This window comes from Marmota monax, unplaced genomic scaffold (assembly GCF_021218885.2).
Source record: "Marmota monax isolate L192 unplaced genomic scaffold, Marmota_monax_Labrador192_F-V1.1 WCK01_AAM20220418_F8-fsc00028, whole genome shotgun sequence".
NCBI classification, from domain to species: domain Eukaryota; kingdom Metazoa; phylum Chordata; class Mammalia; order Rodentia; family Sciuridae; genus Marmota; species Marmota monax.
The window spans coordinates 1686016-1703865 of NW_026694779.1; the positions used below are offsets into that span (position 1 = coordinate 1686016).

The 17850-nt window shown below is 36.6% G+C and overlaps 1 protein-coding gene and 1 pseudogene across 1 annotated transcript in view; one reads left to right on the forward strand and one right to left on the reverse strand.

Moving 5' to 3' along the window:
* Window positions 1-17850, reverse strand: part of Syn2 (synapsin II) — a 147924-nt gene that overhangs the window by 81433 nt on the left and 48641 nt on the right. The window lies entirely within an intron of this gene.
* On the forward strand, window positions 14802-15164 carry LOC124079845 (large ribosomal subunit protein eL34-like; annotated as a pseudogene).

Here is a 17850-nt window from a genome sequence, read left to right on the forward strand (position 1 = left end):
TTCTCTTCAATTCTTTGGAATAGTTTAAGAAGAATTAATATTACTTCCTTAAGTATTTGGTAGAACTCAGCAATGAAGCCATCTGATCTTCTTAGACTTACCTTGATGGGAGACTTTTTATTATTGATTATATGTTGTCACTTATTGTTCAGATTTTCTCTTAGCTCATGACTCAATTTTGAAAGAGTGTATGTGTCCATTTCTTCTACATTATCAAATTTTTGGTGTAAAGTTGTTTGTGATAATCTTTAATATCCCTTGTATTTCTATAGTGTCAGTTGTAAATTTTCCCTTTTCATTCCTGATTTTTATTATCTGAGTTGTCTCTCTTTCCCTTTTCTTTTCCCAGTCTAGATAAAAGTGGTAATTCTGTTTACATTTTGAAAAGCCAGGTCTTCATTTCATTATCTCTTACATTATTTTAGTCTAAATTTAATTTATTTCTGCTCTGATCTTTATTCTTTTATTGATTTTTTTGTTTTCACTTGTTCTTATTTTTCTAGCTTCTTGAGATGCAAGGATAAGTTTGAGATATATTTCCTGATGTACGTGCTGACGGCTATAACCTTTCTTCCTCACTCTGCTTGAGCTATATCCTAGGTGTTTTAGTATGTTGTATTTCCATTTTCATTTGTTTGAAGAAATCTTTCAATTTCCTTCTTGACTTCTTCCTTGATCCATTTGTTATTCAAGAGAAGTCTAATTAATTTTCATGTATTTGTATATTTCTAAATATTTTTGGCACTGATTTCCAGTTTTGCTGAATTGTAGTCAGAAAAGATACCTGATATGATTCTGCTTTTTAAAAATTTTTGGTGATTTGTTTTATGGCATATTATATGATCTATCTTTTCCTTTATTTCTGAAGGAAAATGTTAGAGAAATTCTTGGCTGAGATTCTTTTTAAAAATTTCCAGCATTTTGAACACATCATCCTACTGCCTCTGGTTTCTAATCAGAAGGAAGATGTTCATCTTTTTGAGGAACTCTTGTGTATGAGTCACTTTTATTTTTCCACTTTCCAGACTGCCTTTGGGTTTGCTTTTGACAGTTTGATCATGATGTGTCTAAACTCTTTTAGGTTTATCCTCCTTCAAGTTTGTTAATCTTCTTGGATATGTAAATTCATTAATTTCATCAAATTTGGGAAGTTTTCTGTCATTTCTTCAAATATTTTTTCTGCTTCCTTTTCTCCCTCTTTCTGGAACTCTCACTGTGTTTGCAAATGATACACTGACAATGCTCTACAGACCCCCAAGTCTCTGTTCATTTTTCTTCATTTTTATTTCTGGTCCCCAAACCATATAATCTTAATTGTCTTCTGTCTTCAAGTGTATTAATTCATTCACTCTTTTTTTTTCTTGCTTAAATCTGTATTGAACCTCTCTTGTGAATTTCTCATTTCAGTTATTGGATTTTAAAACTTCAGAATTTCAATTACAAATACATGTGCACATAAATGTACACACACACACACAAAAAAATATATATATATAAGTAGGACAGACAAGGCTGGACACTGAGAAATAGCAGGAAGCAAGTTTATTTGCTATAGCCAGGTTCAAAAGAGGGATTTTTCACCTTCATCAAATTATCCTTCTGAACCCTGAGTTCAGAAAGTTTTAGACTTTTATACCCAGTGTGTAAGGGGAGGGGCTCAGAGGGTCACAATCTGAAGAAGTTCACACAAAAGCAGCTTTTTCACTATTCTAGGCACCCAATTCAGGCCAAGGACACTCTCTGTGAGAATCAGTGTCTGGGAAAGGGAGAGCTGGCTCCACAGGACCTGACTAAAGTCCTTTGAGATGCAAACACCTCTCTGAAGCTCCAGACCCAGGCTGGAGGCCTTGAGTCCTTTAGTACTCTGTTTCTGCCAACATACCCTCCACTGGAAAACTTTTGTAGAAATTCTTACTGATAGTCTAAGAACAATTATGGTGAGGGTCTCTGGAGAGGCTTAGTTATGACAAGGGGATTCTGGGTGGAGGTCTCTGGCCTGCTTCAATATAAGTATTTATAACTATACAGGTCTGTATATACTCACATAAACATATATTCTATCTTTTTATTAATATTTTCATTTGAGGAGACAGCATTCTCATATTTCCTTTAGTTATTTAGACACAGTTTCTTTCAGTTATTTGAACATCTTTAAAATAGATGATTAAAGTCCAAAACATAAGGAGAAGCTGATGAGCACAAATGAACTTTGTAATACAATCTAGTAGCAGAAGTCCTTAGAGAATAACAGAAAAGTCATGTGCTTTCTTTTCAACTTTAAGAAAATGTCACTTGGAATCAAATGAGTGAGAATATCCTTCTGGAGCTCTGGACTGGCTCTCAGGACACCTGGGTTGTCTTCCAAGCCACCCCCTGACCTTCTGTAGGATCTGAAAAAGCCAACAAGAATCTGTCTTTCAATGAAAATGCTTAATTTCATCTTTAACTCATACATGCCCTATCAAATTTGCATTTGTAGGAAATATTCTTTCCTGAATTACGCAGAAAGATTTGTAGGATAGCAAAACTGAAAGTAGAGAGAGTAAATGAGAAGTTACTTTAAGAATTTAGGTGAAAGCTGATGGCAATGACCTGGACTAGAGGGAAACAGGATGGCTTGAGATAAAATACAGGGGGTATAAAGGATGTGATTTAGTGTTAGATGCCACAAAAGGGGGAAGGGAGCAAAATGATCTCAAAGCTCTAGTTTGATTGGGTGGTTGGTGGTACTATTTATTAAGATGGAAAAAAATGTTGGGGAAAAGAGAGGTTTAAAGGAGAAAAAACACAAGAGGTCTATTTTATTTATTGATTGACTGATTGATTTTTGGTACTAAGGACTTAACCCAGGGGTGCTTAACCCTGAGCTACATCCCCAGCCCTTTTTATTGTTTTTTGTTGTTGTTGTTGTTGTTGTTGTTTGAGACAGAGACTCGCTAAGTTGCTGAGGCTGGCCTTGAACTGCAGTCCTCCTGTCTCAGTCTCCTCAGCCCCTGGGATTACAGGCGTGTGCCACCACAGCAGGCAAGCTCTACTTTAGACAGATACATAGACATGTAAGCAGAGCTGCCATGTAGATAACTGAAACTCAAGATGGTGGAGATAAAGATTTAGAAGTCAAGATGATATCAAATCTATGGCAGTGGCTGAGATCACCCCCCCAAAAAAAATACTTTAAAGAGAGAAGAGATAAAGGTTCCCTTCTGACCCTTGAGGAATCCCAAGATTTAGAGACCAGGTAGAAAGGAAATAACAAGGAAAGGGTTCTTTAACAGCCACTGAGGCAGGAGAAAGACAGATGGAATGGCTGGCTGTGTTGAACACTCCTCAGAGAACAAGTTCAATAACAGAGATATGCCCATCTAATTTAGGTGACAGTCGTTTTGCAAGTGGTACTTAAGTGCAGTTGAGGGGGATGGTACAGAAGCCAAATTGTGGTGAGTTGAAGAGTAAACAGAGGTGAGAACTAAGAGACACTGCATATCAATGACTCTTTCTTAGAACATTTTCTTCCCTTGGCTTTAGAGAGACACTGTACTTCCCTGGGTCTCCAGCCCGTCTAGCTGCCCGTTCTCGGTCACCTTCATTGGTGTTGAGGTTCTTTATAACTCAGGCCATCCTACTTGGCCCTTCCTCTCTTCTGCCTAAGGACATTAGTTAGCACAATTAGGCCAACAACTCCCAGACTGTACACTGAACCTTTGTCTCAAATCTCTCCAAATTTGCTTATTCGATTGCTTATTCAACATCTCAAAATCAAATTCAATATTCCTCTCCCACATCTTCTTCTTCCAGTGCTCTAGATTCTCCATAAATTCTTACCTTGTTTTCCCAGTTGATCAGGACAGTCATCTGGGAGTCACACTTCATGTTTTTCTCCCATCATATACCACAACCAATCTAATAGATAGTCCTGTCCATTTTACATCCAAATATGTCTTACTTATTGACTTTATAGACTATGTGCTAGGAACTCAAAGGTCCTTTATAGACATAACCTTTCTCACTAAGATTCAGAAGTACCAATAGGGTAGGTATTATTCCCATCTTGAAACTGAGGCTCAAAGGGGTGAACTAACTTATGTTGGTAACATGGAAAGCAAATGGCATAGAGGGAGGTGGTTTAATACAAATAAGCCTGCCTCCCCGCAGCCTTTGACCCCCTACATTCCCTTTCTGAAACGAGTCTCCTCAGGAATAAAATGAACTTAATATTTCCTAACTTCAGACAGTCATAAAAATTAGGATTAAACTGTAAGGTACATATTCCAATGCCTAGTAAAGGGAATAAATGCAAGAGGTGCTAAGTCCTTTACATTCTCTCACTCCTTCCTCCATACTGTTTCTGGAACCAGTCAAGTGATATCAGGATTATACGAATGAACAAAGACTGTTCCTTGCACTCAAGAAGCAAATAATCTATTTAAGGAGACAAAAAAAATGCAAAAAATAATGAGATAATAATGTAAGGCAGAGAACTAAGCATTAAATTTCATGACAGAGGGCTGGGGTTGTGGCTCAATGGCAGAGCACTTGCCTTGCACATGTGAGGCACTGGGTTCAATCCTTAGCACCACATAGAAGTAAATAAATTAAATAAAGGTATCATGTCCATCTACAATTAAAAAGAATATTTAAAAAAAATTTCATGACAGATGTTTCTTAGAATCTTTGAGAAAGGAGAAAAGGCATTCAAGGGATGGACATGGGAGAGGGATTTTGAGAAGGACCAATTCATAGTTAGAATATCAGAAAAGAGCAACACAAAACTCAGAAAAGAAGACTCTAATATGGAAAGGAAAATAACATGCTCAGAGTCAATAATGAAGGCAACCCTGATTTTAAGAGGTGCTTATTTCCCACATCAAACTGTTCTTACTACCAAAGTTTCCTTGTTAAAGTTTCCAATGGATAAAGGAAAATCTTGAGCCCATTATTAAGACCAAATGCCCTTTAATGATGGCAGAGCCATCATTAAACTGTCTATCTACCTTTACAGGGGAGGAGACCAAGCCCCAGACTTTGACCCACATGAGACAAAAATAACTCAGATGCTGGGGTGTGCTTTGAGAATATCACATTTGTCCAAATGGGTCTAATGACATCAATCACATTTTCCTAGCTCACATTCTCAGTTGTAGCTGCTGGTACTGACGAACATCACCATTCCTGAGTCCAAAGTTTTCTTTGATTAAAAACCCACAGAGAACACCAGTACTAATATGCCCACTAAGTCTGGGGCTTAGATAAAAGTTTTATTCTCTAGAACTTGTTCAATGAAAACCAATTTGACTTTATGTGAACGAAATGTGATACAAAGTTTGCCTCATCGTTCAGCAGAGATTCTGGATAATAGTATCATAGAATGTTAGAGCTGTCAGGAAACCTGAAGATAATTTGATGTTACTTTACTAATGAGAGCATAGAAGCCCAAAGAAAGGAAAAATTTCAAGGTCAAAGGGACCCTACACAAGAGGAAAGATCGTTAAGATAGCTAGCAGACCTTAGCGGTCTCAAAGTGTCATGAAAATGAGGAAAAAGGAAAATTGTATAGAGCTACTCTCATAGCACCTATAATGGTTTTTGGTGCTAATCAAGAAACCTAAAAGATTATCCAAAGTCATCTCAAACTGTGACTCGACAGTCCCATTTCTCAAATGCTCCAGATGGTCATTCAATAAGTACTTATTGTGTACCAACTATGCATTTTGCAACATTGCAGGGTGCAGAATGCAATGACATAAAACATAGCCACTGACCCCAAGAAGTCTACAATGCAGCTAAGGACTTAATAAATAATGAATTTCTATGCAAATGAAGTTACTATGAATGGTCAAGAGATGGCAAGCAAGTGGTACAGCTTGTAAGTGTTCTGAAATCAGAAGAGCTTAGAAAGATCCAAGAGCAAGGAGTAGAGTGAGAAGACATCACGGAGGAAATTAGAACTTGGACAGGATAGTCATTTGGCTAGGAAAGAAGATGGAGAAGTCCCTTCAGACTTGGCCAGAGCAGAAAACCTACATTTATACATCTCCTCATTGATGAAGAGGAGATCTAATCAGAGAAGGCACAATAAAAGATGAGATTGGAAGCAACAGCGAATGCTAAAAAATGCACATCATTAATCTGTTTTATTATTCAATTCTGCCACCTACTAGTTGTACGGCTTTGAGTAAGTTATTTAATTTCTATAGAAACAGGAATAATACCCTTCACACTACTGTAAGAATGCTAAAGTAAACACGGGTAAGTACCTAAAATAGACCAGTGATATAGTAAGTGGACAAGAAATGGCTGGGCATTTTTGCTGTTCTTGTTAATTTTATGTTTGAAATTAAATGTGTGAAGGAAAGTCCTAGGTCAAGAAAATGTTGGAGAAACGATAATGAAGTTAGTTAAGTCCTGAACAAACAGGACAGCTGGAAGCAAAATTTTCACTCAAAGTGGAGACTATAGCACTGGCAGGAGGTGGATGAAAAGAGGATTGGTATAGGCAGTGGTTCTCAAACACAGGTCCTTGTCCCTGTCTGGTAACTAATAACTATAGACTAAGAGACAATTGAGGTCCCTTCCAATTCTAAGAATTTCTGATTAAGAACAATAAGAATTGTTGTATATTATAGGAAAGTAGTTTTCTCATCTGTCATTAAGAACTTTTTGTTTGATGGGAATAGTTTATTTGTTTAAAAAAATTACCCTATGCCGATCATGATGGCCACTATGTATATGATAATGGCTTTTTTCTAGGGTATTAACACTGTGGCATTTTTGTATATAGAAATGTTTCAATAGGACCAAGAACATTAGAGAATAAAGATCTTAGATGAAAATGGACAGTAAAACTCTAGTGTTCTAACTCACAGAATTAATTTAAACCCCCTCTGACTTGGTAGCACTGTGTCAAGAACTTTTTAACCATCAAAGTAATCCAACAGACTTCCCCAAGGGGCAGAAATATGAAAGAGAAAGAGACAGAGGAAAAAACTCCAAGATACACATGTTCAAAGCCTTTATAAACACACAAGAGAAATTAAGAAAAGACATGAAGAGTGACAGTTCCAAGTCAAAACTTAGGTATCCCGACTTCTAACCTAGTACCTTCCTGTATAATAAAGGACAAGTGCATGAAAAAAGGAAACTATAAAATAATACCTATATCACAGGATTATAAAAGTCTCAAGGCTGGAGAGTGGCAAAGGATATATCTTCTTTAAAACTTCTTCCTTTCTTCTCCTTCTCCTTTTGGTTAGAACAACTTGGCAAAATAAAATTCTGGTTTATTGTTCAACAATATTGTTTCATACATACATCAAACAGACCAAAAAAAAAAAAAAACAAGTAAATAAACAGCAACTTTATAGACAAAAAATTTTTTTAAAAAATCTTTTTATTTGGCCTTTTTTACCAATTACTTATAGGACATACCAACCCGACTACTTGATAGGACATACACAAAAAGTTACTAGAATGCTTGGAATAAGACTTTGTTGTCATTTTTGACTTTTTTACAGTTTTTTTTTTCTCTTCTGAGATTACAGGGGCTGGGGATGTGGCTGAGTGGTACCGCGGAGGTGGTAGCAGTGGAAAAGGCACTGGATTCAGAAATAATGCAAAGATGGCTTTTCAAAGCTGCCAGGGCTGGAGGGCTCTACAATGTCTCATACAGGTCTCTATCCAATTCATTTATAAATATAGTTTCTACTTCTATGTCAGCACTTCAGAAAGTCCTTCCTTACACCATACTTGGCAAAAAAAAAGAGTTACCATAGCAGGCCTGAGACTGCTATCCTCAGAAAGACCTGTTTGCAAGATTGGCCTTGGCTGGCATCTGGGAATCTGGATTTCAGGAAGGTCAAGACCATTCTCAGAACTCAAAGGAGTGGCTCCCTGTGCTTGCACTGTATGTAAACAATGGTTTATGTGGAACTCGGGCTTTCCTTCTGGGAATCTGAAATTTCGGTATGTACTAGGCAGACGTTGCCTACATGATCAGCCTACAGCAAAAATTTTGGGCATGGAGTCTCTACTGAGCTTCCCTGATAGACAACATTTTAAACTTGTCACAACTTGTTGCTGGGAGAATTAAGTACTTCCTGTGTGATGCCACCAGAGCAGGACTCTTGGAAGCCTACCCGTGGTTTTCTCTAAACTTTGCCCCATGCACCTTTGCCCCTCGTTGATTTTGCTTTGTATCCACTCACTGAATAAACATAATTACGAGCATGATGATATGCTAGGTCCTGGGTGTCCTTCTATCGAGTCATCAATCCAGGGGCTGCCTTGAGGGTTCCATAGTGAGCCAAATTCTGTCTTCCTCAGCTTCTGCCCAGTGGTCCTTAAGTTTCATACCTTAGAACAAATATTTCGTTTAATGACAAACCAATAAGCTCATGAAGAAAAGTGATATAGAAAAGCTCCATAGAGGAAATAATACTTGAGTTGGGCATTGGAGAAAGAATGAATGACTCACAGACAAGTGGGAAAATAGATTACAAATCAATTTATTTTGATATTCAAGTACAAAGTTTGAATATAGAAGAAGGTCAAGACTGGGGTGCGGGGAAGACATAGTGATAGAATGAGGGTAAATTAGGTAGCTACTGAGAAAAATGTTTCCAGGGATCTTGACTCTACTTTTCAAACACAGTTAGAAATCATCAATTCAATTATAAAACCTTCCTCACCCCAGAAATGTAGAGAACACATTCTTTGAGTCTGTAACAAAGGACAGAATTGCCTTCTCAAGCACTCTTTCAGAATTTTTGCAATTTGTCAGAAGAAATAAAAGTAATAAAAGAAGTAAAAATAAATTAAAGGAAGCCAAAAGCTCAAATATCTAAAATGATCAACTTAATAATGTGCACTAAAATTAGGAATACCAAAAAAAGCATATCCTTTCAGTTACCTTTTTATTGTAGAAATGTAAAATATATGGAACAATAGCTCGTTCCTTCGGAAACTAACAGAAGGAAATTACTTATTCCATTTTCTTTTCAAGCAGCTATGTGATCAGATATTATAGGCATACTTGCAGCATTGTTTTAGATAAGACAATTATGGTACATAAATAAAAGGCACATTTTCACTTATTTATTCAACTAGCATTTTTCAAGCATTTATATGGAAAGCACCAGGCTAACAGTGCAGATTAACCTTTGACTAAATGTTGTTGTCCACTGTCTAAAAAAAGCTCTAAATTCTCAACTCCAGATGTGGTGAAATTCTTTCATCAGTGAAAATACATTAATAGATGATGCTATTTACTTTCTTCACACTACTTAATGATATTCTCTCCCCCCCCCCCACCAAACTATCAGCATTCAAATTTTGTTTCAGACTAAGTGACTTGGGCGTGTGTAGGATTTCAGCTTGACATGACTAAAGCCATCTAAAGCCATAACTGCCATGAGTACTCCTGAATGCCCTGATGGGTTTTCCCTGCAGTTTTCCTGGCATATTATAAATAAACAGAACCATTAGAGTGATATGTGAGGCATTACAAATGGACCCTAGGGCAGTTTGTGCCAGAAATATGCCTGAAGTCATTGATGTTAGGGTGAGATGAGCCAGGTACATTCCAACTTGGATGAATTCACTTGTCCTGACTATATAAATGCCCCTTCTTCTAGCTCAAATTATGAGGCTCCACTGGTTTTGCTGCCAGCTAGGACCATGCTTCTGTCAGTAATGCCTAGTAAGCTGCACTCTGTGAAAATCTAGATCCATCTGCATCTTTCTTCAGCTTAGGGATGGTTCTCATACACTGGGACAGGGTTATCCTCATCCATAATGGTGATAATAATTATATCTACCTCATAGGATTATTGTGAAGGTAAAATATATTAAAGCATGTATCTACAATAGTCTAGCAAATACTAAATACTCAGGGAATGTTGGATATTCATATTACCAGTTACATGCTCTTTTAAGGCACTAACTCATTCACTGTTTAAAAAACAATGTGGCTTAGCCAGGTGTGGTAGCACATACCTGTAATCCCACCAGCTTGGGAGGCTGAGGCAGGAGGATCTTGAGTTCAAAGCCAGCCTTAGCAAAAGCAAGGCACTAAGCAACTCACTGAGAGCCTGTCTCTAAACAAAATATAAAATAGGGCTGGGGATGTGGCTCAGTGGCAGAGTGCCCCTGAGTTCAATCCCTGATACCCCCCAAAACAAACAAACAGAAAACAATGGGGCTTAATGTTACAAATAGACATTATATGTGCTTTGGGAGAAAATTTTTTTAAAGGATTTATGCATTTCTAATGAGATTTTAGAAATGGAAAGCCTCTCTCTACTTGCCAAACACAGAAGAAAACATTTCTGATAATTCATATTACATAAGGAATTTTTTATTAGGGAAAACAGAAAAAGTGACATTTCTTTTCAAATATGGCCTGGAAGATTTAATTTTTTCATTTTAAGAATACTGGAAGGCTAAAATGAAAACAAACTCACAGCATCCACAGATAAATGTGGACTGCAGGTTATTTCATTATTCTACTACAATAGCAGGGCATCTTTTCATTATATGCCTCCACCTGTGCTAGGTATTAAAAACTACATATCATATCATAACTGATATCATTAATTATGCCCAAAGTAATTTTCCTCTAAATAGAATAAGAGATTTCTCATCATGTTACCTAAGTATTTAATGTAACTGTTTTCCTGCAATCTCAGTTCTACTTCTTTGGAATACAGGAAGCTCTGGGGTATGTGATTGGGTCCCCATCAGCTAATTTTGATATGGAATGAAGCACAGAAAGACATTGGACTAAAAATAAGACCTGGATTTTCAGCCAAGCTCATAAACCATATCTTGCCAGAACCTGAAAAGTCATTTCAGTCTAGGTCTCAGTTTTTTCATTTATCAACTGAAAAAGCATCCAATGGTGACCTGTTGGGAGGAGACTGGAATAACTGATGGTTCATATTTAGTAAGCTGTGAAGTATTAAACAGATGTGCAATAACGTAATTAATTTAAAATTAGTAAGGTTTTTATGTTCTAGTGGAAAAAGAATAAACAAGTATACAAAGAAATGATTATCAACACTCACAAGTATTATGCAGGAAAAAGGCTTTACCAGATGTAGATGGTGCGAGATAACCCAGAGAGGGTACACAGGATGAGAAAGGCAGGGCCCCTCTGTTCCTGAGCAGGAACTCTAGCACTTAGATATCTGACAAACTCCCAGGACTTCCTTCTGAGTCACTTCTGCTCCTCCCTTTCCTGTATCCAGCACTAAATACCAGTGTTCCTCGAAGGACAGCCTTGATTAAGAAAGTACATTCAGACAGATAGCCCAGTCATAGCCCATCCATCCAGCCTGTTCTCTACCAACCACCTCTCTCACAGTTGATCATTTTTGTTATTTTTTATGTATTCTTCCAGTGTTTCTTTTTTAAAATATAAATGAATGTATAACACTAATGTTTCTCTGGGGTTTTTCTAATATTACAAATAATATGGACTTTGTTGCTGATGCTCAACCAAGAGGCAGAAATGAAATCTTAAGCCTACACAAGGAACTAAAATCGGGTCACAAAACAAAAATTCTGGAACTAATGACTAATTTGAATATAAAAACTGGACAAACAATAACACCTGAGATGGAAGATATGATGAAAATAAGACTATGAAAGGATAAAGAAATTGGTGGAAGTTGGACTTTATGCCATTTGTAACTTTCAAATTTTAAAGGTTTCAATATAAAAATAAAAACAGAATGTATAACTTTCAAATTAATGGACAGGAAAAATGGGGATCTGCAAGTTGGTAGAAGACAGGAAAGAAAATAAATGATGAATAGTAAAAGCACACTAGTGAGTATTATATGAATGGCAGAAATTAATCAACATAGCATTAACTATATAAATGTAAAATTTCAATTAGGACAAATATTGTCAGACCAATTTTTACTTTATTTAAATGCTGTTTATAAGAGATACATTTAAAACACATTAACATAGGAAGGCTGAAGGAATGGAAAAGAAGTATCAGACAAGACTATAAAATAGATAAAATAGAATTAAAGGCAAATAGAATTGATGGAGGAATAAAGAGAGTCATTCGATGTAGTTAATGGGAGCAATCTACCAAGAAAATAAAACTACTTGGAAACATCTATGGCCCTAATTCATGGTTTCAAAATACATGAAGCGAAGCTGACAGACTTGCAAGGAAAAACTGACACCTCTACAATTGAGATAGTAGGTTTTAACGAACCTCTCTAGATAATTAATAGATTGAGAAGAAGGAAATGAGTAAGTATGTGAAAATTTATATAAAATTTGCAAACTTAACAAATGACTAAGATACCAACAATTAAAGAACATGTTCATCTTAAACACAGAGGGAGCATTTTTAAAAATCAATCAATCCAAGGCTATCAAGCAAGCCTCAACAAATTTCAAAGATTCAATCTTTGACACTAAATTAGAAATCAGTAAGAGAAGTTGTTCAATATTCTGTCCTTTGGTTAAAGATGACAGGATGACACAAATACTTAAATCAGTTACCTTTGGAAATCCAACAATAATATATGAAAAAGGTTGCTTTGTTGCTTTTTAAAAGGTATAATTCTACAAGTACAAATAAAAAATAGGGAAAAAAAATGACATCCCCAAATGTTGGATGCTGGAAATGGAAGGAGTAGTAATTAACAGCAGATTTGAGAAAGCTGAATACTAAGTCAGGAGCAGGGAAAGCAGAATAGTTTTTGCTTTCTGCGAGAGTCTCTGGCAGTGATGTGACAGGTACAGGTGAGCAGACAGATCAAGTATTAGGAAGCACGTTAGGCCTCACTGTCCTCTCCACCACTACAGCTGGCTGGGCACCATTCCCATGGGTCCTTCACCCATACAAGAAGCTGAATCTCTGAAGAGGTTAAAAAGAGGGATTTTGGGCCCAGGGACCAATAAGCACATTTGAAGATAGGGATACTGAACTGAAAACTTGTTGGACACAGGAAAAGTTTACTTTCTGACTGTTGAGAAACCGTAGCCCATGCCATAATGAAATTCCAGAATGCTAAGAGCCATGACTCTACCCTCTCAAGATGAGCTGTTGGAGTGTCTTCTGAGCTGTTCAAGAAAAAAAAATTAAGATACTAACATATTGATAAGGTCTACTGGATCTCCTGAGAGTAAAGCCCAGAGTAGACAAACTCCATCTAAAAACACACAGAGCTTTCAATCACCCTTTAGTGCCCTGTCTTTACCCTTGAACAGACAGTTGAGAATAACATACCTTTTAATAGACACTACTCAACTAAACACAAAGATTAAACCCATAAATAGGGAAAGAAGCAACCTGGAGAAATGGAGTCTAAGAATAGAAATTAAAGTTTTAAAGGTTATTGTTAATATCCTCAGAAAGATAATGGAGCTATTATAGAAAACAGGATAAGAGAATAGTTTAAGAAAAATAAAGAAGAGAAGCTCAGGAGGAAACTCTAGCATTTACAGTCAACTGAATTTTTTTTTAACAAGGGTGTCAAGAAAAGTCAATAGAGAAAAAAGAGAATTTCCAACAAATGATGCTGAGATGGCTGTACAGCCACATGCAAAAGAATCACTTTAGACCACAACCTCATATTGTGTACAGAAACTGACTCAAAATGGACCAAAGGCCTTATATTTGTAAAAGGTAAATCTATAAAATTCTTAAAAGAAAAGAGCCTAAACCCTTCTGACCTTGGATTGAACAACTGATCTGACCTCAAAAACACAATCAATTAGGAAAAAAAATAACTAGGACTTCATCAAAATTAAAAACTTTTGTGATTCAAGATAATACCAATAAAGTAAAAATTTAACTCATACAATGGCAAAAAATATCTGCAAATCATGTATTTAATAAAGGTTTGGTATCAAGAAAAGATGAAGAACTCTTATAAACTAATATTTCATAGATAATCTGATTAAAATGGTCAAAAGATTTGTGCAGATATTTCTTCCAAGAATGTATACATATAACCAATGTTACATGAGAAGATTCAACTTCATTAAAAAAACCATCAGGGAAATACAAATCAAAATTGAGGTACCAATTCATGCCAAGGAGGATGATTATACCAAAAAAAATAAGTGTTGATAAAGATGTGGAGAAGTGGGGGTGGAAAACCCGCAAAGACTTCTAGAGGAAAGGTAAAATGATGCATTTGGAGAAAGTCTGGCAGTTTCTCAAAAGGTTAAACACAGAGTTCCCATATTAGTAAACATCCCATTCCACTCAAGAAAATTTAAAGCACATGTTAATACAACCACTTATGCACAAATGTTTCCAGCAGCTTTATTTATAAAATCCAAAAGTAGAAAGCCAAATGTCCATCAGCTGATCAATGGATAAACAAAATGTGATATATTCCTAGGATGGAATGTCATTAAGAAACAAAGTACAACCCAGTACTGATATGGCTATAACATGCTGAAAACATGCTAAGGGAAAGAAGCCAATCACAGGAGACCACATACTGAATAACCCCCTTTACATGAAGTTTCCAGAAGGCAACTCTGTGGAGAGAAGGCACATTAGTGGTTGCCCAGGGCTTCGAAGGTCAGGGGAAAAGGAGGTGAGAGTGCTAATGGCTTATGTTGGTGTGAAGAAAGTGTTTTAAAATCCAGTTGTGGTGGTGTTTCACAACCCTGTGGATATACTAAAAACCATTGCACTTTAAATGTGAAAGAAATCTCACAGGCAAAAAATTATATCACAGGAAGGAAACTCAACTGGAAGATTGGAAGAAATGTTGTTGAGAAAACCTTTCTTCCAAGGATGGTGTCTAGAAGCATTCAGAATGGGTTAGCATTTGACACACCATCTTAGGCTTTCCTCCACTACAGCCTTTAACAAAATGAGGCTGTCCATAACTCCTGGTAACAGAATTATGTACGTGTAGACCAAGAAGGTTGGGAAACTGGCCAAAATTTGCACATGGCCCGTGCCCTAGTAGACTACAAGGGGTTTGTTTGTGCTGTGAGACCTAAAGTTTTTGTGAGATTTTGTAAAATGTAAAAAGTATGTCAAAAGGACCTATGGTGTTTCCATGTATGCTAAATGTGTCCATGACAGGATCAAGCATGTGTTCCTCAATGAGAAGCAGAAAATTGTTGAGAAAGTGTTGATGGCAGAAGCACAGAATCGGAAAGCTAAATTTTAAAAATGAAGCTTCTTTGAATAAGAAAAGAAAAAAAAGGCAGAAAAATTCAGAGATGGAAGATAGAAATAAAAAATAAATGAGAATATTAGCAGATCAGTTCAGAAAGTTCAACCTCCAAATAATAACAGAAAGAGAGAACAGAGGACTATAGACTGAGAATCAACAATGAAAGAATTCAAGAAAAGTCCCAGAATTGGAGGACCTGTTTTCTAGATTGAAAAGTGTCCCAGAAAGCAAGCAAAATAGATAAAAATAGATTCTCATCAAGATTCATCAATATGGGGCTGGGGATGTGGCTCAAGCGGTAGCGCGCTCGCCTGCCATGCGTGCGGCCTGGGTTCGATCCTCAGCACCACATACAAAGATGTTATGTCCGCCAATAACTAAAAAATAAATATTAAAAATTCTCTCTCTCTCTCCTCTCTCTTAAAAAAAAAATCTTGCTTTGAACTTTGTGGATCTCAGGAGAGAATTATTTCCTTTCTCTTTCCCCATCAAACCCCTTTAAAAAAAAAAAAAGATTCATCAATTTAAGTTTCAGAAGAGCAAGCCAACAAGAAAATTCTAAACGCTGTCAGGGAAAAGAGTGGGAACAGATCACATTAAGAAGATCAGGTATCAAAGTGGCTTCCCAGGAGCAATACTGCAAGCCAAAATTGAGCAATGTCCTCAACATTCTAAGGAAAAAAAATGACTTTCAACCTAAAATTCTAGAGACAGAAAACCATCATTAAGTTCTAGGGTGATATAAAAATATGTCCAGATGTGAAAGGTAGAACTTTAAATGTTCCTGTAAGATATTAAGTGGAAAGTGCACACAAAATACACTTACTACATCTAAGTCCAAATTTTAATTTGAAAAAGGTAAAGAATGCTTGGGAAATGCTTATATGACACAGAGGGAGGAGTCCAAGAAGCTTTTGCAGGAAAAGAAAAGGAAATTGGATGATACCTTCAGAGAAGCATGGAAGTCAAAAAGCTTTTCCTTCTTCATTTTCCTTCTTCTCCTTCTCCTTCTGGGTTACTATTTAAGATAAGGGATCTTGGAGTTTATGATATGCAAATGAAAATGGTTATTCAGTAGAGAAAAAGAAACTGATGCTATTTGGTATACCCGCTCCATGAGTTTTGTAAGCCTTCCTTTACAGCAGTATAAAAACTTCCTAAAGAGCCAAATAAATACTCACCAAATTTTTGACAATTTTCTGGACACCATCAGTACCAACTGCAATCAGAGCCTTGGACTGGATCTGTGTGTTGTCATACAAACTTTGCTCTTCTAAGGCTGCAAAGACTGTGAAGTGATCTATCTAGGATGTTAGTACTGATAGTGCTTGAAGGGCTAAGAGAGGAGGCAATCACTGTACAAGTATTGTCTTGGAAAATACATCAATTCTCTCAGTGCTCTAGGCTCAGGCTATGATTGTGGCTGTGATTCTTGATATTTTTATTGTGTATCAGAAGCTCTAAGCAAAGTTTATCATCTTCAACCTAATACACAAGCCATCCAAGCTCTCAAATGTTAGCCATGAAAAGGACTGCAGATATCATCTTATTCAATATTCTGTGTAAAGCTGAAGAATCTAAGGGCCTGAAAGGAACAGTGATTTTTCTAAGTTTAATGAAGATTAGAAATTCTTTTAAATGGTTTGAAGTCAATAATGTTGGAATCAGATTTTTTAAATCATAAATATTTTATTACTTAGGAAAAAAATAGGGGCCAGTGATGTAGCTCAGTGGAGTTCTTGCCTAATAAGTGTGAGGCTCTGGGTGGATTCCCAGTAACACACACACACACACACACACACACACACACACACACAGTAAAACACAAAACAAAAACATCCTTAAAGGCATCAAAACTGGAACTCAGAACTCCAAGTTCAATTCTATTACATTGTCTCTGCCTTGCCTTTCTTCAATTACAACACATTTTTATACGTGCTACTTCTTGGACACATTCCTGATATATTATTATGCTGGTGTATATTATAGAGGCTATGGTGAGTCAGTTGATCAGTGGGTCAAATAAAGCACCAATGATTTTGGCACAAGCGAGTCATTTTTGCTAAGGCCCGACAGAAAGCCTGAGGATATGTAAAAGTAGCTCACAGCACCAGCAGGCAGCACAGAAAAACCTGTATTCCTCAATATTATGTGAAATAAATGTACCTTCCTACTGTTTAGTAAAAATGGCATTCTGATCTTAACTTGAAAATCTTAATAATAATGACCTCCCCCCCAAAGAAACAAAATGTTCAGTTATAAAAGTTATTAAGGTATTCAGCCCTTCACAGGTATTCTGCCCTTTGTAAGATGCTCTGCAGAATACAAGGTTAGGGATGATGTCTGCCATCAGGGGACTTTCAAATACTTCATAGAATTAGAGTGACATATATGCTTTCTTTATATCAGGAAAAGGCTCTAGAAGTTATATTATTGTTCCATTTTGCAAATGGGAAGGCTGAAGACAGGAAAAGCAAGTGGCAAGGTGGTGACCCAGCTCATGTTAGAACACAGTCGGCAGACTTCCTAATGACTGCTCTTACCGCACCCGCTACAACCACACACCCATGAGTAATTTTAATGTTTCAATCCTCTGCAAAGAATTTAAGAGCACTTTCCAGCACATACAACAGGAACAAAAAGTAAATTATTGATGGTGTTAAGGCAAGGAAAACAGCAG